The 25,000-nt window shown below is 50.4% G+C and overlaps 1 long non-coding RNA gene across 1 annotated transcript in view; it reads right to left on the reverse strand.

The window, feature by feature from the left end:
* Positions 1–810: 810 nt before the first annotated feature.
* LOC125773586 (uncharacterized) overlaps positions 811–25,000 on the reverse strand; it is an 81,060-nt gene continuing 56,870 nt past the window's right edge. The window contains exon 3 of the long non-coding RNA XR_007420227.1: positions 811–1,341. This is a non-coding gene — a long non-coding RNA (uncharacterized LOC125773586). The remainder of the gene's footprint in view (positions 1,342–25,000) is intronic.

Here is a 25,000-nt window from a genome sequence, read left to right on the forward strand (position 1 = left end):
TCGCGTAAGACACAAGATTCTACTGGCCAAATAGAATCTAGCACATTGGTTAACCTGGCGCCGCAGTCAACTCATGTGCTTGGATCGGATCGAGCTATTGAGTATTGGGCCTGCATACTCGCTCATCCGTATCCTTTGCGTACCGCCCCATGGCCCCGTCCTTAGAGTTAATGACTAGTAGGCTTAACTCTTTGTATGTCTGCACCACAGTTCCCGTTCGTTCCGTGCCGTGGCCGGATACGTATTGCACATCGGTATACCTGTCGCTACTCAGGCAACTCGTGTGCGTGGATTGGATCGAGCTCATGGGGTGTGTAGAGATTCCATGTTATAATTGCAAGTCCATATCCACTTTATAGGTTAAAGTCATAAGTTGTGATTGCACAACCATACTTCATAAGAGTTTAATAACTCTTCAACTAACTTTCGTTCTGGTGTCTTGGTATCAAATCGCATAAGACACAAGATTCTACTGGCCAAATAGAATCTAGCACATTGGTTAACCTGGCGCCGCAGTCAACTCATGTGCTTGGATCGGATCGAGCTATTGAGTATTGGGCCTGCATACTCGCTCATCCGTATCCTTTGCGTACCGCCCCATGGCCCCGTCCTTAGAGTTAATGACTAATAGGCTTAACTCTTTGTATGTCTGCACCACAGTTCCCGTTCGTTCCGTGCCGTGGCCGGATACGTATTGCACAACAGTAGATACCATCACCTGACGTATCTAACACACCACTATTGTAACTCGTCGTCGAAGGACCTTTCAAGTGCCTGATGGCCAGGGGAGCTCTTACACGGCACGGAGACACAGTGATGCTCGCCCATCACAGTGTACAACGATCGAGTTTGCTTAAGTGTCTGGGTACCTACACACCAGACACAATGCAATGGCCACGGATCCACACAAGGCACATCACATGCAGAAAGCTTCACCAGATTATGACACATACCACACTCTTGTAACTCGTCGTCGAAGGGGCGTTCAAAGTGCCTTACGGCTAGGGGAGATCTAGCACGGCACGGAGACACAGTGATGGTTGCCCATCAAAGTGTACAACGATCGAGTTTGCTTTCCGCGCAAGCGTTCTAAGTGTCTGGGTACCTACACACCAGACACAATGCAATGGCCACGGATCCACACAAGGCACATCACATGCAGAAAGCTTCACCAGATTATGACACATACCACACTCTTGTAACTCGTCGTCGAAGGGGCGTTCAAAGTGCCTTACGGCTAGGGGAGATCTAGCACGGCACGGAGACACAGTGATGGTTGCCCATCAAAGTGTACAACGATCGAGTTTGCTTTCCGCGCAAGCGTTCTAAGTGTCTGGGTACCTACACACCAGACACAATGCAATGGCCACGGATCCACACAAGGCACATCACATGCAGAAAGCTTCACCAGATTCTGACACATACCACACTCTTGTAACTCGTCGTCGAAGGGGCGTTCAAAGTGCCTTACGGCTAGGGGGGATCTAGCACGGCACGGAGACACAGTGATGGTCACCCATCAAAGTGTACAACGATCGAGTTTGCTTTCCGCGCAAGCGTTCTAAGTGTCTGGGTATCTAAGCACCAGACACAATGCAATGGCCACGGATCCACACAAGGCACATCACATGCAGAAAGCTTCACCAGATTCTGACACATACCACACACATGCAACTCGTCGTCGAAGGGGCGTTCAAGTGCCTTACGGCTAGGGGAGATCTAGCTCGGCACGGGGACACAGTGATGGTCACCCATCAAAGTGTACAACGAACGAGTTGGCTTTCAACAAATTCTGACACATAGCAAGCGAGCGACCGAGCTACACCGAAGGCAGCCCATGGTTGGTCACTCGCGGACGATCATCAGTAATGATCCTTCCGCAGGTTCACCTACGGAAACCTTGTTACGACTTTTACTTCCTCTAAATCATCAAGTTCGGTCAACTTCAGCCATGCCAGCTGCAGCTCACGAAGGAACCGCGGAAGGTAAGCCTCCAGAAACCTCACTAAATAATCCATCGGTAGTAGCGACGGGCGGTGTGTACAAAGGGCAGGGACGTAATCAGCACTAGCTAATGACTAGTGCTTACTAGAAATTCCAGGTTCATGGGGACCGTTGCAGTCCCCAATCCCGACTAGATGGGCATTTTAGTGATTTCCCGTTCCTCTCGGAATGGGGGCGCCTATTGGCGAGAACACGCTGCGACCCACATTGTAGCACGCGTGCAGCCCAGAACATCTAAGGGCATCACGGACCTGTTATCGCTCATTCTCAGCTTGCTAAACACAAGTTGTCCCGCTAAGCAGGGCAAACGTAGCCGACGACCGCCCGTGAAGGCGCCGCCCGGCTGTAACGTCAGGTGCGCCCGGAGGCGCACTGCTGACAGCGTTCTAGTTAGCATGTTTGAGTCACGTTCGTTATCGGAATTAACCAGACAAATCATTCCACGAACTAAGAACGGCCATGCACCACTACCCTTAAATTTGAGAAAGAGCTATCAATCTGTCTTACCTCGATAAGTTTGGACCTGGTAAATTTTCCCGTGTTGAGTCAAATTAAGCCGCAAGCTCCACTTCTTGTGGTGCCCTTCCGTCAATTCCTTTAAGTTTCAACTTTGCAACCATACTTCCCCCGGAACCCGATTTTGGTTTCCCGGAAGCGACTGAGAGCACCGAATAGGGGTAGCGTCTCCCAATTGCTAATTGGCATCGTTTACGGTTAGAACTAGGGCGGTATCTAATCGCCTTCGATCCTCTAACTTTCGTTCTTGATTAAAGAAAGCATCCATGGCAAACGCTTTCGCTTCAGTTGGTCCTACGACGGTCTACGAATTTCACCTCTCGCGCCGTAATACCAATGCCCCCAACTACTTCTGTTAATCATTACCTCTAGGTTTCTGACAAACCAACGAAATCGTATAAACCGAGGTCATATTCCATTATTCCATGCAAGATTATTCTCGGCCAACGCCAACCCCACGGGGGGGCCGGACGCTTTGTCTTAGCCTGCTTTGAGCACTCTAATTTGTTCAAGGTAAATGTGAGTATCTTGAGCACCATGAGGAGCCCGTGCCGGAGTTAACCGGTAGCACGGTACTCGTTCACAGAGTAACGCCCAAGTACACCATTGTGAGTCGCAGCCGTGAGCGCGCGCACGAACGGCCCCGGCGTGTAACCGGGCGCCCGTGGCGGTCACGTGTCTGGACGGGCAATCAACTTCGAACGTTTTAACCGCAACAACTTTAATATACGCTAGTGGAGCTGGAATTACCGCGGCTGCTGGCACCAGACTTGCCCTCCACTTGATCCTTGTTGAAGGATTTATACTCAACTCATTCCAATTATGGACCATCGTTAGAGAGGTCCATATTGTTATTTCTCGTCACTACCTCCCCGTACTGGGATTGGGTAATTTACGCGCCTGCTGCCTTCCTTGGATGTGGTAGCCATTTCTCAGGCTCCCTCTCCGGAATCGAACCCTGATTCCCCGTTACCCGTCGCAACCATGGTAGTCCTCTACACTACCATCAATAGTTGATAGGGCAGACATTTGAAAGATCTGTCGTCAGTCGACAAGCGACCATACGATCTGCGTCCTTATCCAGACTTCAACTCAAGCCGCCCGGAGGCGATTGGTTTAACTAATAAGTGCACCAGTTCAGCTACCCGCGAGGGCAACAGTCCCGGCATGTTGCATGTATTAGCTCTGGATTTTCCACAGTTATCCAAGTAACTAGTGGTAGGATGATCTTGTGAATTATAGCTGTTATACTGAGCCTTATGCGGTTTCACATTCATTTATGTTTGTACTTAGACATGCATGGCTTAACCTTTGAGACAAGCGTATATTACTGGTAGGATCAACCAGAATTCGTTCCACTACAGACACACACTCGCTTAGTGGGAAATAAATTTCCACACAACTCTCTCTCTCTAGAACCATATGGAATGGCTCTTTGGTGTTGGGTAAGGCACCAATTTGTTGGGGTGTAACGGTCACCACCAACTTTAAGTTTGTTAGGGCACAACGGAAACCACTAACTAAACTTTAGGAAACTAAATTTCCTCACACATTATCTCTCACCATATTAGCACTAGGTGCTATCCACGATTGTACAACGTTTCAACTCTTGAATCGACCGTAGGGCCGCGGAATTGCTTCCGGGCCCCTATTCTCGCTATTAATTGTTCATCTCTTTCAATACATCGAGTTCGTTCCATTGGGTAGTTCGCATGGCGAACGTTTTGATGCAGCCCCCTGGGGGACCACGGCACTTTACACCGGGTATGGTGTATGCGCAACCTACAGATAACAATAAACCCCTTATGCGTGTGTAAACCGATGTTGGGCTGCTCAACATCTTTCATGGTTACATCACTTGCACCAGAACCCACGGTGCCGATTTGGTAATATGTTGTACATTTACTCTCAAGATGTACGCTTCGGCCCCTTATTCAGGGGCTCAAGCTATTACCAGCAAGAACAATCCTCATCCAGACTTGAACTCGAAACACCCGCAGGCGAACGGTTTAACTAATAAGTGCACCAGTCTTGAATCCATGCGTCGGTGGAAACAATGCCGGCGTGTTGCATGTATTAGCTCTGAACTTAGCGAGTGATTGCCTTGCAGCTGTCATACTGAGCGTAGAGCGTGATTATCGCTCACTTGAACCATGTTGAATGGCTCTTTGGTGTAGGGTAAGGCACCAATTTGTTGGGGCGTAACGGTCACCACCAACTTAAGACTTGCTTATAGGTATTTCAACGTTTTCAACTCTTAAATCGACCGTGTTTCATTATCATCTCTTCTTCTTATTAAATGCATAGAGTTCGTTCCATTGGGTAGTTCGCGTGGCGAACGGTTTGATGCAGCCCCCCGGGGGGGACCACGGCACTTTACACCGGGCATGGTGTATGCGCAACCTACAGATCACCAATATATTTGTGATCGATAATGCACACTTCTTACACGACTGACCAGTCGACAGCGCTGCCTTCCTATTATGCGTGTGTAAACCGATGTTGGGCTGCTCAACATCTTTCACGGTTACATCACTTGCACCCGAACCCATGGTGCCGATTTGGTAATATGTTGTACATGGTCTCAAGATGTACGCTTCGACCCCTTATTCAGGGGCTCAAGCTATTACCAGCAAGATCAATCCTCATCCAGACTTGAACTCGAAACACCCGGAGGCGAACGGTTTAACTAATAAGTGCACCAGTCTTGAATCCATGCGTCGGTGGAAACAATGCCGGCATGTTGCATGTATTAGCTCTGAACATAGCGAGTGATTGCCTTGTAGCTGTCGAACTGAGCGTAGAATGTGATTATCGCTCACTTGAAAGGGTCAAGCCCTTTCGAGTCGTCCGGTTTTTACGCCAGACGACTCGGTCCACCATCTTTCGGGATACAAGTTGACTAAGTGGTACCACTACACTTATCAACTTTCGATTTGGTAATCCTCATCCAGCTTCCTTTCTGGAGGTCCCGAGGATTACCAATTGGGCTGTCATACTGAGCTCATATATTGGAGATCGATAATGCACACTTCTTACACGACTGACCAGTCGACAGCGCTGCCTTCCTATTATGCGTGTGTAAACCGATGTTGGGCTGCTCAACATCTTTCACGGTTACATCACTTGCACCAGAACCCATGGTGCCGATTTGGTAATATGTTGTACATGGTCTCAAGATGTACGCTTCGACCCCTTAAGGGCTCAAGCTATTACCAGCAAGATCAATCCTCATCCAGACTTGAACTCGAAACACCCGGAGGCGAACGGTTTAACTAATAAGTGCACCAGTCTTGAATCCATGCGTCGGTGGAAACAATGCCGGCGTGTTGCATGTATTAGCTCTGAACTTAGCGAGTGATTGCCTTGCAGCTGTCATACTGAGCGTAGAGCGTGATTATCGCTCACTTGAACCATGTTGAATGGCTCTTTGGTGTAGGGTAAGGCACCAATTTGTTGGGGCGTAACGGTCACCACCAACTTAAGACTTGCTTATAGGTATTTCAACGTTTTCAACTCTTAAATCGACCGTGTTTCATTATCATCTCTTCTTCTTATTAAATGCATAGAGTTCGTTCCATTGGGTAGTTCGCGTGGCGAACGGTTTGATGCAGCCCCCCGGGGGGGACCACGGCACTTTACACCGGGCATGGTGTATGCGCAACCTACAGATCACCAATATATTTGTGATCGATAATGCACACTTCTTACACGACTGACCAGTCGACAGCGCTGCCTTCCTATTATGCGTGTGTAAACCGATGTTGGGCTGCTCAACATCTTTCACGGTTACATCACTTGCACCCGAACCCATGGTGCCGATTTGGTAATATGTTGTACATGGTCTCAAGATGTACGCTTCGACCCCTTATTCAGGGGCTCAAGCTATTACCAGCAAGATCAATCCTCATCCAGACTTGAACTCGAAACACCCGGAGGCGAACGGTTTAACTAATAAGTGCACCAGTCTTGAATCCATGCGTCGGTGGAAACAATGCCGGCATGTTGCATGTATTAGCTCTGAACATAGCGAGTGATTGCCTTGTAGCTGTCGAACTGAGCGTAGAATGTGATTATCGCTCACTTGAAAGGGTCAAGCCCTTTCGAGTCGTCCGGTTTTTACGCCAGACGACTCGGTTCACCATCTTTCGGGAAGGGACCGTCTCGGTCGCAAGCTGCTCCGGTCCCTAAACAACCTGCGACAAATGATAGGAAATGCCGACATCAACACGTGTTCAGTTTGGTTTATCGCTCATAGGTCTTTTTGACCATCGATCCCTGATTATAACTCTCAATTAAACAGTCAGGAGAGTAAGGCATGCCCATCGATATCTCATCGACAGGCGATACCGCAAGAACGGCCAACGACACATCAGGTGATCGATTATTGCTACGACTTTTGCTTAATCGTTTCCACTCCTTAGAGAAAGAAACCCCCGGGGACCGTCTCGGTCGCAAGCTGCTCCGGTCCCTAAACAACCTGCGACAAATGATAGGAAATGCCGACATCAATACGTGTTCAGTTTGGTTTATCGCTCATTGGTCTGTTTGACCATCGATCCCTGATTAAACTCTCAGTAATCCAGTCGGGAGAGTAAGGCATGCCCATCGATATCTCATCGACAGGCGATACCGCTTGAACGGCCAACGACACATCAGAGGATCGTATCTTGCTACAACTTTTGCTTAATCGTTTCTTCTCCTTGGAGAAAGAAACCCCCGGGGACCGTCTCGGCCGCAAGCTGCTCCGGTCCCTAAACAACCTGCGGCATCAAATGATAGGAAAAGCCGACATCAATACGTGTTCAGTTTGGTTTATCGCTCATTGGTCTTGTTTGACCATCGATCCCTGATTAATACTCTCAATTAGAAGGTCGGTAGAGTAAGGCATGCCCATCGATATCTCATCGACAGGCGATACCGCATGAACGGCCAACGACACATCAGAGGATCGTATCTTGCTACAACTCTTGCTTAATAGTTTCCACTCCTTGGAGAAAGAAACCCCCGGGGACCGTCTCGGCCGCAAGTTGCTCCGGTCCCTAAACAACCTGCGGCATCAAATGATAGGAAAAGCCGACATCAATACGTGTTCAGTTTGGTTTATCGCTCATAGGTCTGTTTGACCATCGATCCTAGAATTCAACTTTCGAGTAAGGCATGCCCGTCGATATCTCATCGATAGGCGATACCGGTAGAACGGCCAACGACACACATCTAGGATCGCATTTACTCTTCCTTGGATGGATAACCAATACCCTAGGACCGTTTCATCGCGAGCTGCTCCGGTCCTCAAACAACTCGCGAACCACCGATAGGATGATATTAGGAATGGCCGACTTTCATCCTTTAACTCTCAGTTCTGCTTACCAAAACATAGGTACTTGGACCTTAAAGACCACTATATGTTCCCCGATCGGGGGCAATCGGAACGTCTATCCATCATCAACATCGTTTCACTCATTCCGAACCACCAAATTGGACAGACAGTACCATATTCACCAACCGATTGCTTCAACTTCGCAAACTGTATGGTAAGTTCTACTAATTTCACATCTTACCATCGACTAATAGTGCATAAATCCACTTGGAAATCACTTTTCCTTGGTCCTCGGACCTTCTACGACAACGTCCAACAAATATCCGAAGTCGTTTCCCAACTTAGACCAAGCATTTCGTATCTTTACTTCTAATCGATTTTTTCTCTCATAATTGACGATCAAAATCTAAAAACCACATTTTGAGCCAGAAGCAGTCGTCCGATCGTCCTGGGGGTAGTCTCAATCGATTTAGAAGGGCCCAATTCATAAAGATACGTACTCAGTCAAATTCATGCTTCTGGCTCACCTACCCCCTATATAGAAAACGAAAGCGTACAGGCGTGGAAAACGTGCCATTTTTCTCCATCACGGACTTTTTTTTTCTCGTTGCACCGACTCTAGTAAAAAAGTGAAATTTTTTACTAGTTACCAACTTTTGCAAATTATCATCGGATATCACTTTTCATGGTCTATAGTAAGTTCTTATCACGTTTTAGTAGTTTTTGAAAAAAAAATTTTTTTGAACTTTTCAAAATTTTTCAAAACAAAGTTTTTGTAGGCGGTTTTGTGTATGGAGGGTTACTAGTCTCGGGGTCACTGTTTGACCAAAAAACCACTATATATCATTCGAAAGGTAATTTCAAGGGCTACAAAAAATTGTTCTACGGCACCCCCCTCCGACGTCTAGTATTCGAGTTATTGGCCAAAAACCATCACTTGAGCGATTTTTCGTTCAGGGTACCCGACTCTAGTAAAAAAGTGAAATTTTTCTCGATTGACCAAGTGTTGCAAATGATCATCGGATTTCACTTTTTATGGTCTATAGTGAGTTCTGATCACGATTTGGTACTTTTTGGAAAAATTTTTTTGACGCACTTTTCAAAATTTTGCAAAACCAAAACTTTTTAGGCGGTTTTGTGTATGGAGGGTTACTAGTCTCGGGGTCACTGTTTGACCAAAAAACCACTATATATCATTCGAAAGGTAATTTCAAGGGCTACAAAAAATTGTTCTACGGCACCCCCCTCCGACGTCTAGTATTCGAGTTATTGGCCAAAAACCGCAACTATAGCGGTTTTTCGTACAGGGTACCCGACTCTAGTAAAATGATGCGATTTTTACTAGTCTAGGAACTTTTTGGTCAAAAAATCAAGTATATGTCATTCGATAGATAATTTCAAGGGCTACCAAAAATTGTTCCACGACACCCCCCTGCGACGTCTAGTATTCGAGTTATTAGCCAAAAACCGCAACTTAAGCGGTTTTTCGTCCAGGGTACCCGACTCTAGTAAAATGATGCGATTTTTACTAGTCTAGGGAACTTTTTGGCCAAAAATCAAGTATATGTCATTCGATAGATAATTTCAAGGGCTACCAAAAATTGTTCCACGACACCCCCCTGCGACGTCTAGTATTCGAGTTATTAGCCAAAAACCGCAATTATAGCGGTTTTTCGTCCAGGGTACCCGACTCTAGTAAAATGATGCGATTTTTACTAGTCTAGGGAACTTTTTGGCCAAAAATCAAGTATATGTCATTCGATAGATAATTTCAAGGGCTACCAAAAATTGTTCCACGACACCCCCCTGCGACGTCTAGTATTCGAGTTATTAGCCAAAAACCGCAATTATAGCGGTTTTTCGTCCAGGGTACCCGACTCTAGTAAAATGATGCGATTTTTACTAGTCTAGGGAACTTTTTGGCCAAAAAATCAAGTATATGTCAATCGATAGATAATTTCAAGGGCTACCAAAAATTGTTCTAAGACACCCCCCTGCGACGTCTAGTATTCGAGTTATGGGCCAAAAACCATTCATACTTGAGCATTTTGCTCATTTTGCCTGTACGGGTACCGAGGACTAGTAAAATCAGGCCAATTTTACTAGAGTAGGGGTCCTTTTTGGTCAAAAAAACAACTTTTGCTCGTTCGATAGGGAATCGATAGGGCAACAAAAAATCGTTCTACGACCCCCCCTTCCGATGTCTAGTATTCGAGTTATGGGCCAAAAACAGTTTATAGTTAATTTTTCACTCGATTTTACACCAAGTATCGCACATTACTCCGGTTCTATACATTGGATCGTCAATCTTTAAGATTTTATGGGTAGTTCCAACTGTTTGCTGCATTTCATCCATACATTACCAACCGATTCAATGTCTGTGCTAGAAGTTATTAGAGGAATAAAAAAATTTACCCTTGGCTTTGGACCGTACAAGTTTACCCATTTTTGGCCCGTATTTGCCCCATAGCTCCGCCGGTATCCAAGATATCGCCACACTTTCTTCTGGCCATGGCTAGATGGCACTTGTGGCTAGATTTCTTCCATGCACCACTAATCGCTACCATGTCTGTGGCCGGAGCTATTCGACGAACAACCATCACATTTACCTAGGTACTTTTTCGGATTTTTGGTCCAACTTGCACCATTTTTGGCCCATATTTGCCCCATAGCTCCGCCGGTATCCAAGATATGGCCACACTTTCTTCTGGCCATGGGTAGATGGCACTTGTGGCTAGATTTCTTCCATGCACCACTAATCGCTACCATGTCTGTGGCCGGAGCTATTCACGAAAGCGCCTCGCGCACTTGGTCGGATTTTTGGTCCAACTTCACCATTTTTGGCCCATATTTGCACCATAGCTCCGCCGGTATCCAAGATATGGCCACACTTTCTTCTGGCCATGGCTAGATGGCACTTGTGGCTAGATTTCTTCCATGCACCACTAATCGCTACCATGTCTGTGGCCGGAGCTATTCACGAAAGCGCCTCGCGCACTTGGTCGGATTGTTGGTCCAACTTGCACCATTTTTGGCCCATATTTGCCCCATAGCTCCGCCGGTATCCAAGATATGGCCACACTTTCTTCTGGCCATGGGTAGATGGCACTTGTGGCTAGATTTCTTCCATGCACCACTAATCGCTACCATGTCTGTGGCCGGAGCTATTCGACGAACAACCATCGCATTTACCTAGGTACTTTTTCGGATTTTTGGTCCAACTTGCACCATTTTTGGCCCATATTTGCCCCATAGCTCCGCCGGTATCCAAGATATGGCCACACTTTCTTCTGGCCATGGCTAGATGGCACTTGTGGCTAGATTTCTTCCATGCACCACTAATCGCTACCATGTCTGTGGCCGGAGCTATTCACGAAAGCGCCTCGCGCACTTGGTCGGATTTTTGGTCCAACTTCACCATTTTTGGCCCATATTTGCCCCATAGCTCCGCCGGTATCCAAGATATGGCCACACTTTCTTCTGGCCATGGGTAGATGGCACTTGTGGCTAGATTTCTTCCATGCACCACTAATCGCTACCATGTCTGTGGCCGGAGCTATTCGACGAACAACCATCGCATTTACCTAGGTACTTTTTCAGATTTTTGGTCCAACTTGCACCATTTTTGGCCCATATTTGCCCCATAGCTCCGCCGGTATCCAAGATATGGCCACACTTTCTTCTGGCCATGGGTAGATGGCACTTGTGGCTAGATTTCTTCCATGCACCACTAATCGCTACCATGTCTGTGGCCGGAGCTATTCACGAAAGCGCCTCGCGCACTTGGTCGGATTTTTGGTCCAACTTCACCATTTTTGGCCCATATTTGCCCCATAGCTCCGCCGGTATCCAAGATATGGCCACACTTTCTTCTGGCCATGGGTAGATGGCACTTGTGGCTAGATTTCTTCCATGCACCACTAATCGCTACCATGTCTGTGGCCGGAGCTATTCGACGAACAACCATCGCATTCACCTTCTCGTTGCACTTCTTCGGGAATTTGGTGCAACCAAGTTTTCACTATAACTTGGTCATTTTCCGTCCATCGGACATGCGGTTTTGGGTGTCGATACTTGACACCGCGCGCTACAATATGTTCCTCCACGACCATGTGGTCCGATGCTTCCAACAGGAGCTATTCGAGGAGTACCGATTTTTCACCATTAAAAATGCTCGTTTTTGCACCAACTTTTGCCTTTAACTCAGGCTGTATCGATCGGATCTTCAATCTTGAAAAAGTTTTGGATAGGTGGCACCAAATGCTACATTTCGTTCTTCCACGTCCACTTTGTCCGATGTCTAGCAAAAAAGTTATTCGCGAACCAAGTCCAGAACCCATGCAATGGCTGCCCTCATTGCATACATCACGGCGGTTAACTCTCGTTACTCTATACCGTGGACTTGGTACTTTTTCAGGCATTCGTTGCTACTTCTTGGTTCATGATATTCGTTTACGGTCTTCACTAGGGCATTTGGTGCTCCTTATCGGTTCATGATAATCGTTTACGGTCTTCACTAGGGCATTTGGTGCTCCTTATCGGTTCATGATATTCGTTTACGGTCTTCACTAGGGCATTTGGTGCTCCTTATCGGTTCATGATATTCGTTTACGGTCTTCACTAGGGCATTTGGTGCTCCTTATCGGTTCATGATATTCGTTTACGGTCTTCACTAGGGCATTTGGTGCTCCTTATCGGTTCATGATATTCGTTTACGGTCTTCACTAGGGCATTTGGTGCTCCTTCTCGGTTCATGATATTCGTTTACGGTCTTCACTAGGGCATTTGGTGCTCCTTATCGGTTCATGATATTCGTTTACGGTCTTCACTAGGGCATTTGGTGCTCCTTCTCGGTTCATGATATTCGTTTACGGTCTTCACTAGGGCATTTGGTACTGGGCTTCCCACTTTCTACTGATCGATCCATACTCACTTGCGTGCACCTAGCCTAGGAAGGTTTCCTATGGCTTCCCATCTTTCTACTGATCGATCCATACTCACTTGCGTGCACCTAGCCTAGGAAGGTTTCCTTGGGCTTCCCATCTTTCTACTGATCGATCCATACTCACTTGCGTGCACCTAGCCTAGGAAGGTTTCCTATGGCTTCCCATCTTTCTACTGATCGATCCATACTCACTTGCGTGCACCTAGCCTAGGAAGGTTTCCTATGGCTTCCCATCTTTCTACTGATCGATCCATACTCACTTGCGTGCACCTAGCCTAGGAAGGTTTCCTATGGCTTCCCATCTTTCTACTGATCGATCCATACTCACTTGCGTGCACCTAGCCTAGGAAGGTTTCCTTGGGCTTCCCATCTTTCTACTGATCGATCCATACTCACTTGCGTGCACCTAGCCTAGGAAGGTTTCCTTGGGCTTCCCATCTTTCTACTGATCGATCCATACTCACTTGCGTGCACCTAGCCTAGGAAGGTTTCCTATGGCTTCCCATCTTTCTACTGATCGATCCATACTCACTTGCGTGCACCTAGCCTAGGAAGGTTTCCTATGGCTTCCCATCTTTCTACTGATCGATCCATACTCACTTGCGTGCACCTAGCCTAGGAAGGTTTCCTATGGCTTCCCATCTTTCTACTGATCGATCCATACTCACTTGCGTGCACCTAGCCTAGGAAGGTTTCCTATGGCTTCCCATCTTTCTACTGATCGATCCATACTCACTTGCGTGCACCTAGCCTAGGAAGGTTTCCTATGGCTTCCCATCTTTCTACTGATCGATCCATACTCACTTGCGTGCACCTAGCCTAGGAAGGTTTCCTTGGGCTTCCCATCTTTCTACTGATCGATCCATACTCACTTGCGTGCACCTAGCCTAGGAAGGTTTCCTATGGCTTCCCATCTTTCTACTGATCGATCCATACTCACTTGCGTGCACCTAGCCTAGGAAGGTTTCCTTGGGCTTCCCATCTTTCTACTGATCGATCCATACTCACTTGCGTGCACCTAGCCTAGGAAGGTTTCCTATGGCTTCCCATCTTTCTACTGATCGATCCATACTCACTTGCGTGCACCTAGCCTAGGAAGGTTTCCTTGGGCTTCCCATCTTTCTACTGATCGATCCATACTCACTTGCGTGCACCTAGCCTAGGAAGGTTTCCTTGGGCTTCCCATCTTTCTACTGATCGATCCATACTCACTTGCGTGCACCTAGCCTAGGAAGGTTTCCTATGGCTTCCCATCTTTCTACTGATCGATCCATACTCACTTGCGTGCACCTAGCCTAGGAAGGTTTCCTTGGGCTTCCCATCTTTCTACTGATCGATCCATACTCACTTGCGTGCACCTAGCCTAGGAAGGTTTCCCTTTGGTACCGACTTCCATCTACGCACTCGATATAACCTAGGTACTTGGTACCGATGATGGTTAACACTCAAGCATTTCTTGCATCCTGCGTGCAAGGTACCAATTTTCACTTCTTAGGTACGTTTATGGGCCCGCATTTATCCAATATCGCTCCGATGGCCTTTCGCATTATTTCATCCGATAGCCCTTGCCAAAAGCTACCAAAAGTTCCTCCACGGCCATGTGCTCCGACGCTTAGTTTAGGAAATATTCGAAAAAATTCAAAATAGGAAGCATTTTCTTATTGGAAAATCACCTTAAATCGATGGCCATTTTTTGGGCAAAAACTTTAACGTCTTCCCGACTTTGCGGGAATTGCGAATTTTAGGCACCCAGAGAAAATCTTTTACTTTAAGGGGGCGGCCGCGAAGTTGCCCAAAGTCTCGGACACAAAAATTCTCAAGTTCCCCACTCTAGTAAATCGCCCTATGAGTATCTCCTGGCCCGCGAGCTCTGCGAGCGGGCCAGCTTCGGCGATTTTTGCCTTTTCGCCTAGGCGGTTCTTCTACGAAATTGGTCCACAGCTTTTGCTCAGAAAGCTAGCATTTGTTGCAACAGTTAGGTGCTTGGTACCACATTTTGGTATCCATTTGGGCATTTGTTGCAACTACTCGGTACTTTGGCCCACATTTCGCTCTACTCGGGCCTCTATGGTGCTACTTGTCGGTACTTTTGGCCAACTTAGGCCAATTGGGTGCAACTTGTGGGTACTCTGTGGGTACTTTAGGGCATATTGTGTCTTTCGGGTGAACCTTCGCGATACTTCATGGGTACTGATGGCCAACTTAGGAACATTCAGTGCAACCTTTGGGCCTAAGGAAATTTGTCCAACTCTTTGGACTTAGAAAATTTTCTGGACTTAGAAAATTTTCTGGACTTGTAAAAATTTTCAAATGTTCAATTTGGCCCACATTTCGCTCTACTCGGGCCTCTATGGTGCTACTTGGCGGTACTTTTGGCCAACTTAGGCCAATTGGGTGCTCTTTGTGGGTACTCTATCGGTACTTTTGGCCATGTTAGGCCCACTCGGTGCTATTTGTGGGTACTCTATCGGTACTTTTGGCCAACTTAGGCCAACTCAGTGCTTCTTGTGGGTACTCTATCGGTACTTTTGGCCATGTTAGGCCCATTGGGTGCTATTTGTGGGTACTCTATCGGTACTTTTGGCCAACTTAGGCCAATTGGGTGCTGCTTATGGGTACTCTATCGGTACTTTTGGCCAACTTAGGCCAATTGGGTGCTACTTGTGGGTGCTCTATCGGTACTTTTGGCCAACTTAGGCCAACTGGGTGCTATTTGTGGGTACTCTATCGGTACTTTTGGCCAACATAGGCCAATTGGGTGCTACTTGTGGGTGCTCTATCGGTACTTTTGGCCAACTTAGGCCAACTGGGTGCTATTTGTGGGTACTCTATCGGTACTTTTGGCCAACTTAGGCCAACTCAGTGCTTCTTGTGGGTACTCTATCGGTACTTTTGGCCAACTTAGGCCCATTCGGTGCTATTTGTGGGTACTCTATCGGTACTTTTGGCCAACTTAGGCCAACTCAGTGCTACTTGTGGGTACTCTATCGGTACTTTTGGCCAACTTAGGCCAACTCGGTGCTATTTGTGGGTACTCTATCGGTACTTTGGGACATATTATGTCCTTCGGGTGAACCTTCTCGATACCTCATGGGTACTTGTGGCCAACTTAGGAAAATTCAGTGCAACCTATGGGCCTTTGGAAATTGTTCCAACACTTTGGACTTAGAAAATTTTCTGGACTTAGAAAATTTTTTGGACTTAGAAAAATTTTCAACTTCTGTATCTTCTTCATCATGTTCCATTTTGTGGGACTTAGAAAATTTTCTGGACTTAGAAAATTTTTTGGACTTAGGAAATTTTTCAACACTTGTAAAATTTTTGTTCCTTCTTTGAAGAAGAATACTTTCCACTATTAGCTTCTTTCTCTTTTTCTTCTTAGTTGTCTTCTTATTTTCGGTCCGAGAGCGCCGACACTTGTAAAATTATCTAAGTCCGAAGACTTTTGGAATGAACCAAAAGTCAACGAACACAATACATCAACCCTATCAACATCAAGTGGCAACCCGAAGGAAGCGCAGCGGCCAGCCCATGTACAACGCGAAGTTGTAGCATGCAACCAACCAACCGCTAACCTCCAACGGCACTCAATGTATTCGTTACACATGGGCGCACCTGCACCACACTGTCGTGACCATCCAACGAGCCGTCGGTTCGGTCGTGTGTTACAAGCACCCCATCACATAGGCATAGAGTCACCACACAGTGTTCTTCAACACTCTCGTCACATGGTGCAAGTCACGGTACGCACCACCAATGTGCACTGGTTGGCCAATTCCAGCACACACGGGGCGCGCACGCGCAAGCACTAACCACCAAGCATGGGTCGCCTGAGAGGATCGATGCGAACGCATCTCTACAACTTGAAGCTCCCAGCCTGTAGTCCCGTCGTTTGCGGGCGGTCGTAGGTGTCGAAACTAGTGATATCCACAGTCGGCAAGCTCGTCCACCGGTGTTCCCAACATGTATGGTACTAACACGTGCAGCGCGAACCCGCCCTTTGCGGCCTAGTAGTAAGCGGGGATGAGACGCCAGTGTGCCAATGGACAGCACGGACGGTTCTCGGAGGGTTGTTAGGCCCGCTAGCTTACGACCACCTAATGGGTATAAGAAGCGCTATCAGCTCGGATTGGATACGACCTTAGAGGCGTTCAGGCATAATCCAGCGGACGTAGCGTCATACCATAGTCCGTTCGAACTAGTATTGAGCCAGTGGTCCGTACCTGTGGTTCCTCTCGTACTGCACAGGAATTCCGTTAAGATAGCGACAAACAATGCACACCAGTAGGGTAAAACTAACCTGTCTCACGACGGTCTAAACCCAGCTCACGTTCCCTTGAAAGGGTGAACAATCCTACGCTTGGTAAATTTTGCTTTACAATGATAGGAAGAGCCGACATCGAAGGATCAAAAAGCCACGTCGCTATGAACGCTTGGCGGCCACAAGCCAGTTATCCCTGTAGTCTGAGCGAAACCTCCGAAGTGAACGGACGTGTTTTTCGAGCGCTCCCGTGCGAATTTGCGAAAAATGTCCGGTTGGTATTGCCCTCTAAAAGTGCGCAAATCGATTTAAAAATACTGTAGAACGTTAAATGAGAACGTCCCGATTCGTTGAAGTGGTCTGCCGTTTCTGTGCGTTAAAAAACAACGGAGATATTAACGCCCAAAGTTTGAGGTTTTTCGCGTTTCCGGTTTCATTTCCGGCCATACAATTTGTATGGGAGGCGATTTCGTCTGGGCATTTGTATGGTGGTAGCACATGCGAAATAAGAAAATAGTGGTACTCACGGTCTTGGATGGTGAGATCCCTTACTGTAGTGAGTGCCGAGTCGTAGCACATGCGAACATTAGAAAATAGTGGTACTCACGGCCGTGGATGGTGAGCGACGAAATCGCGTGACGTCACAAGGTGCCGTGACGTCACAGGAGTAGTGTGTGAATATCAAACCGGAATCTCAAAATAGCGGCCAAACCAAGAGTGCCAGGACTTTGGTTCCACGTGGCCGACCCCCGATTCTGGCCCTGGGCCCTGTGGCCAAATTTGGCATTCCTACATGCCAAGGGGGGGGAGTTTTTCGCGGGTCAGTTTTTGGTGAATAACTCGGTGAGTTCTTGACGGATTTTCAAAAGTGACGCATCAAAAGACGCGTCTCGCAGAGGCGCATCCAACCAAAAATTTGAGCGAGTGTGTATGGTCGGAATAGCGGAAGTTGTATGCGGAAAACCGGAAGTGCGTTTAGGTTTTCTCATTTTTGAAGGACTACGTACAAGTAGAGTCGCGGAGTTAAGTGTCCAGAAGGCTAAGTGGGAACGACCCGCTTCGATTGAGTGGTCTGCCGTTCCGGAGAGACGATTAGTTCCGGAGTTATCTGCCTGCAAAATTCGGATTTCCATTTGAGGAAATCGCGTGACGTCACAAGGTGCCGTGACGTCACAGGAGTAGTGTGTGAATATCAAACCGGAATCTCAAAATAGCGGCCAAACCAAGAGTGCCAGGACTTTGGTTCCACGTGGCCGACCCCCGATTCTGGCCCTGGGCCCTGTGGCCAAATTTGGCATTCCTACATGCCAAGGGGGGGGAGTTTTTCGCGGGTCAGTTTTTGGTGAATAACTCGGTGAGTTCTTGACGGATTTTCAAAAGTGACGCATCAAAAGACGCGTCTCGCAGAGGCGCATCCAACAAAAATTTGAGCGAGTGTGTACGGTCGGAATAGCGGAAGTTGTATGCGGAAAACCGGAAGTGCGTTTAGGTTTTCTCATTTTTGAAGGACTACGTACAAGTAGAGTCGCGGAGTTAAGTGTCCAGAAGGCTAAGTGGGAACGACCCGCTTCGATTGAGTGGTCTGCCGTTCCGGAGAGACGATTAGTTCCGGAGTTATCTGCCTGCAAAATTCGGATTTCCATTTGAGGAAATCGCGTGACGTCATAAGGTGCCGTGACGTCACAGGAGTAGTGTGTGAATATCAAACCGGAATCTCAAAATAGCGGCCAAACCAAGAGTGCCAGGACTTTGGTTCCACGTGGCCGACCCCCGATTCTGGCCCTGGGCCCTGTGGCCAAATTTGGCATTCCTACATGCCAAGGGGGGGGAGTTTTTCGCGGGTCAGTTTTTGGTGAATAAATCGGTGAGTTCTTGACGGATTTTCAAAAGTGACGCATCAAAAGACGCGTCTCGCAGAGGCGCATCCAACAAAAATTTGAGCGAGTGTGTACGGTCGGAATAGCGGAAGTTGTATGCGGAAAACCGGAAGTGCGTTTAGGTTTTCTCATTTTTGAAGGACTACGTACAAGTAGAGTCGCGGAGTTAAGTGTCCAGAAGGCTAAGTGGGAACGACCCGCTTCGATTGAGTGGTCTGCCGTTCCGGAGAGACGATTAGTTCCGGAGTTATCTGCCTGCAAAATCCGGATTTCCATTTCCGGTTCGGTCAACAAACAAGGTTAGTACGAGTTGGACCCACAGGTGGCGCTAGTGTCGCCAGGAGAAATATTCCATAGCCCACCCCACTTGGACCATCTAGCTACAGGCGTTTTTCTGGAAATCGTGAAATATTTCACGAAATATTTCATGAAATATTTCAACCTTGAAATATTTCAAAAGAGGACAAAATTTCCTTTCTGGGGAGCTGCCGGACGCCCGGATCGGACAAGCGGTTCCGGAGATATAGGGGTCTAAAAAGTTTGATAAGTAGTTTGATAAGTGTTATCGAACTCCAACACCGACTTATCAAACTTTCGGCAAATTCTTCAAAGTGGGATATCTCGGTAACCCCTCGGGCTAGAGGGACGTCCGAGGTATCGTTGGATAGGTCTCGGAGAGGAGCATCTTTTCGTCACCCCCCCGCCCCTCCCATATCCACACCCTCCCCCTCAGGAAGGAAAATCCTCCCCACGCCAAGTAGGACATCGGTGCGGGGTATCATTCGAAAGGTCTGGAGGAGGGGCGTTGAGTCTCCACCACTCCGCCCACCTCCCACCCACCCCCCACGCAGAGCAGCAAAGAAATGGTGATCACCCGAACGTCGATGCGTGCTGCGTCGGTGGATTCGCGCGCGAAGACAGGAGCGGCCTCGGGTGTTGAACCGAGGGTGGTTGTCCAGCGACTACCAATGTCTTCCTCATCAACGGCTTCGCCTGCTGCTGTAGAGCTGAAACTCCTGCAGGAGGCTCTGCAGAGTATGGAGCGGAAATATGAGGAGATGCGGAAGCAGAACGAGAAGCTGCATGAGGAGCTAATTCGAATGTGTCAGATGTTCGAAGAGGCTAAGAAGGAGGCGCGCCTAGAGGCCATTCGGCGCGAAGAAAAGGCGGATGCGGAGATAGCGATGCTCCGTGTGGCTCACCAGCGTGATCGTGATGCGCTCAATGAGCTCATCGCGCAGGTGATTGGACATCAGCGTCCAGGAGAGGCAATCCGGCAATCCGCAAGCCCGCCAACCCCCATGCCGCGACGTCCATTGCAGATGCATGGACAACGGCAGCTGGAGGAGCAACAGTGGCAGCAGCAGCAGCAGCAGCAGCAGCAGCAGCAACATCGTGAGCAGCGGCAGCAGCAGCAGCAGCAGCAGCAACAGCGTCAGCAGAGTGCAGCGACGGCTATGGTGGTGCCGTCTTCGGACCAGGAAGGCGACTCCTGGACTGAGGTGGTGCGCCGTAAGCCGGCACGCCAACCGGCGAGAACGCAGCAGCAGCAGCAGCAGCAGTGGCCGCAGCTGCCACAACAACGGGCGAAGGTCCAGCGACAGGCGGTTGCAGGACCATCGTCACAGCAGCCCCAACAACAGCAGGGGCAACAGGCCTGGCGTAGCCAGCCTGCAACACGGCGAGGCGGAGGGCGTCAACGGCAGCGCAAAATCAAGCCGGACGCAATTGAGATTGCTCCAGCCGAGGGACAAACCTGGACCGAGGTTTACCAGGTTGTGCGTGGGGCTCCAGAGATGGTGAAATACGCAGAGGCCCTCGGAGTCGGACGACGCACCACACGCTCCCGACTCGTTATGGAGCTGAAGGAGAGCGCGAACGCTGCAGAGGTGCTGCAGTGCATCCAAGACGTGTGCGCGAAGGCGGAACTGCCGGCATCAGCACGATTGGTGACTCCCACGGTCGACATCCGGATGGACGCGGTCGACCCTTTAGCGGAGGAGACACACGTGGCGAAGGCACTCTCCGAGCTATGCCAGCACACCGTGGAGGAGACTTCGGTTCGGCTGCGACCAGCGTGGGACGGCACGAAGGTGGCGATAGCGCGGGTGACAACGAAGGCGGCAGAGGAGCTGGACGGGAAGTTTGTCAAAATCAAGTACACGTCCTGCCTGATCCGGAAGGTGGCTCCAATGCAGACGCGGCAGCAACGTTGTTACAAGTGTCTGGAGATGGGACACGTCCGGGCAGCGTGCACGAGCGAAGTCGACCGCTCGGCCAGCTGCATTCGTTGCGGGAAGCCGGATCATCAGGCGAAGAGCTGCACGGCGGAGGTGTGCTGTGCCGTGTGCAGCGGTCCGCATCCGGTCGGGCATCTGACGTGCCGACGCTAAAGGTGCTGCAGATCAACCTTGGGCGGAGCAGGACAGCTCAGGACCTGCTGATGCAGACGGCTCGCGAGCTGGATGTTCAGGTGGTGCTCGCCTGTGAGCTGTATCGGCCGCCTCGAGATGATCCGCGATGGGCTGTTGATGAGGAGTTGAGCGTGGCGATCGTCGCAACGGGGGCTTACCCCATCCAGCGTCTGTGGGGAAGCGTCGTCCCGGGATTGGTGGTTGCCACGATAGCGGGAGTCACTTTCGCCAGCTGCTACGTGTCGCCCAGCAGTGGTTCGGAAGACTTCGAGGAGTTTCTTGGTGCGGTGGAGGTGTCGCTGGTGGGACATACAACATCAGTCCTGGCTGGGGACTTCAACGCCTGGAACGAGGAGTGGGGGAGTGCGCGCACTACCCGGAAGGGGCAGGAGCTCCTAAGCGTGGTGGAGCAGCTGGCGCTGCAGACGCTGAACCGTGGCAACGTGCCCACCTTCAAGGGCAACGGGGTTGCGCGGGAAAGCGTCATCGACGTCTCCTTCGCCAGCCAATCCATTGTGCGGCCGGACTCATGGCGCGTGCTTAACCGCTTCTCCGGCAGCGATCACGAGTACATCGAGTTTCATGTGGAGGTTCCGGGTCAACGGAACAAGCGACGTGGCCAGCAGCACCAAAGCCAAGCAGCAGCCAGTGACGGGACAGCCAGGCATGCCGGAACTCGGTGGAAGACGACGCAGTTCGTCCGGAAGAGCTTTGACATCGCCCTCACAGTCGGCCGCTTCGGACAGGTCGACACTCCGGAGGGGCTGGTTGGCGGACTCACTCGGGCGTGCGATGAGACCATGGAGAGAGTACACGGGGCTACCTTCCACCGCAAGCCCCAGGTGTACTGGTGGTCTCCGGACATCGAGCGCTTGAGGGAAGAGTGCGAAGCAGCGGAGGCAGCCCATCGCCGGGCTCAACCGTCGGAGCGTGCTGCGACGTCTGCCGGACTGCAGGACTGTCGTCGTTTGCTGCAGGCCAGTATCCAGAACAGCAAGGAGAGCAGCCTTCAAGAGCTGATTGACGGCGTCGAGGCTGAGGTGTTCGGTCTTGGGTACAAGGTTGTGCGAGCGAAGCTTCGCGGCCGGGCGCCACCGGAAACGGACCGCGCTGTTCTTGGTCCGATCGTCGACGCCTTGTTCCCGGAGCATCCAGCGTTCGAGTGGCCGGACATCGAAGCGAGCACCGCCTCACAAGTCGCTCTGAGGCCGGTCACGAGCTCGGAGGTCCTGCTACTGGCTGAGCGGATGGCGTCGTCCAAGGCGCCAGGGTTGGACGGCATCCCCAACACTGCAGCGAAGGCAGCGATGCGGATGCACCCGGAGGTCTTCGTGGACGTGTACAACCAGCTGCTCGAGCGAGGCGAGTTTCCTGCGGCGTGGAAGGAGGCTCGACTTGTGCTGATCGCGAAGCCGGGCAAGCAGCCGGGCGACCCGTCATCATATCGTCCGCTGCTCATGCTGGGAGCAGTCGCCAAGGGGTTCGAGCGGGTGATCCTTGATCGACTGAACGACCACTTGGAGAACAGCGATGCTCCGCGACTGTCGCCAAGGCAGTACGGGTTCCGGCGCGGCCGTTCCACGATACAGGCCATCGAACGTGTGATCGAGAGGGGGCAGCACGCGAGGACGTTCCATCGCACCAACCAGCGGGATCCTCGATGTCTGGTGGTGGCAGCACTGGACGTCAGGAATGCCTTCAACTCCGCCAGTTGGGAGGCGATCGCGGCTGCCCTGCAGAAGCTGCAAGTTCCGGTAGCCCTCCAGAGAATGTTGCGCAGCTACTTCTCTGAGAGGAGGCTGGTGTATGAAACCAGCGAGGGACCAGTGCGGCGAACGGTCACGGCGGGCGTTCCACAGGGCTCAATCCTGGGCCCGACTCTGTGGAACGCCATGTACGACGGCGTGCTTCGGCTGGCGCTACCTGAGGGCGCTGAGGTGATCGGTTTTGCTGACGACGTCGTGGTGCTGGCGAGCGGGACGACACCGGAGGCGGCAACGCGGTTAGCTGAAACGGCGATTGGAATGATCAGCTCGTGGATGGCGCAACACCACCTGGAGCTTGCTCCGGCCAAGACCGAGCTGGTCATTGTTTCCACAATGCGGAGAGAACGCACCCGCGTTCCAGTGACGATCGACGGAGTGGAGAAGATGCCGACCCGCACGCTCAAGTACCTCGGGGTCATTCTTGAGGATCACTTGTCGTGGAGGCCACACGTTGAGCAGGCCACGTCGAAGGCGCTCCGTGTGGCGCAGGCCATCTCCAGGCTGCTTCGTAACCATGGCGGTCCTAAGTGTGCGAAGCGACGGTTGCTGTCATCGGTAGTGGACTCTACTCTCCGCTATGCTGCGCCGATTTGGCATGAAGCGGTCCAGCTTCGGGCGTGTCGCAGGCAGCTGAACCGGGTGCAGGGCCTTTACGCACGGCCGGTGGCCCGCACTTTCGTTACGGTGAGGAACGAGGTGGCAACGGTCCTTGCCAGCGTCATCCCCATCGTGCTGCAGGTGACGGAGGACGCTCGTTGTTACCAGCGACATCAGGCGACGGGAGCGAGTTTGCGGGAGCTGCGCATCGAGGAACGCGCTAATACAATAGCCGAGTGGCAGCGGCAGTGGGACCAGCTGGAACCAGAAAGCCGCTACACACGGTGGGCACACCGAGTTATCCCGGACTTGGCGGCATGGAAGAACCGGCGGCACGGAGAGATGACCTTCCATCTCGCGCAAATTCTCTCCGGCCACGGTTTCTTTCATGAATACCTGCATACCAAACATCTGGCGCCATCCGCTGACTGTGTCAGGTGCCCGGGAGTTGGGGAGAGTGCTGAGCATGCGTTTTTTGACTGCCCGAGGTTCGCAGATGTTCGACAAGCATTGCTCGGCGAGGATGATGCAGTTGTTGTGACGCCGGAAACTCTCGTGGAGTTTATGTTGAGCAGTCCGGCGAGATGGAGCAGCGTTTGCGAAGCGGCGCGTAACATCACCACATCTCTGCAGCAGGATTGGTACGTCGAGCGTGCCACCAGCGCCAATGCAGAGATGGTAGCCGCAACGCAGCGTTTGGACGAGGCCCACAACACCACGCGGGCAGCTCGGAACGAGCGACGGAACGAGGCTCGCAGGCAGCTTACGCTTGAACGGCAGGCGGCAAGGCCACCTCCGATGCATCCGGATGGCCGGCCGTACACGGAGGAGGAGTTGGTCCTGCGCGAACAACAGTTGCAGCGGACACGAGACAAGGTCCGCAGACACCGGGCTCGTCGGAGGGTGCAGAGTGACGAGGTGGTGGACTGCCGTGATTATCTTTGGGCCCTGTTCGGTGTGGGTGCGTTTGAAGAAGAATGAAAAGTGGCTAGGGGGCACGACTGCCCAGTAGGGAAAGAGCGTCGCAGCCTTAAGGCCAAAAAAGAACGTGCGACAAGGCAATGTGCCTTAGTAGGTGAAAAGTGGTTAAGGGCACGACTGCCCAGTTGGGAAAAAGCGTCGCAGCCTAAATGGCCAAAAAATAAAGAACGTGCGACAAGGCAATGTGCCTTAGAAGGTGGAAAGTGGCTAGGGGCACGACTGCCCAGTAGGGAAAAAGCGTCGCAGCCAAAAAGGCCAAAAAATAACGAGCGACAAGGCAATGTGCCTTAGTAGGTGGAAAATGGCTAGGGGCACGACT

This window comes from Anopheles funestus (assembly GCF_943734845.2).
Source record: "Anopheles funestus chromosome X unlocalized genomic scaffold, idAnoFuneDA-416_04 X_unloc_41, whole genome shotgun sequence".
NCBI lineage: Eukaryota > Metazoa > Arthropoda > Insecta > Diptera > Culicidae > Anopheles > Anopheles funestus.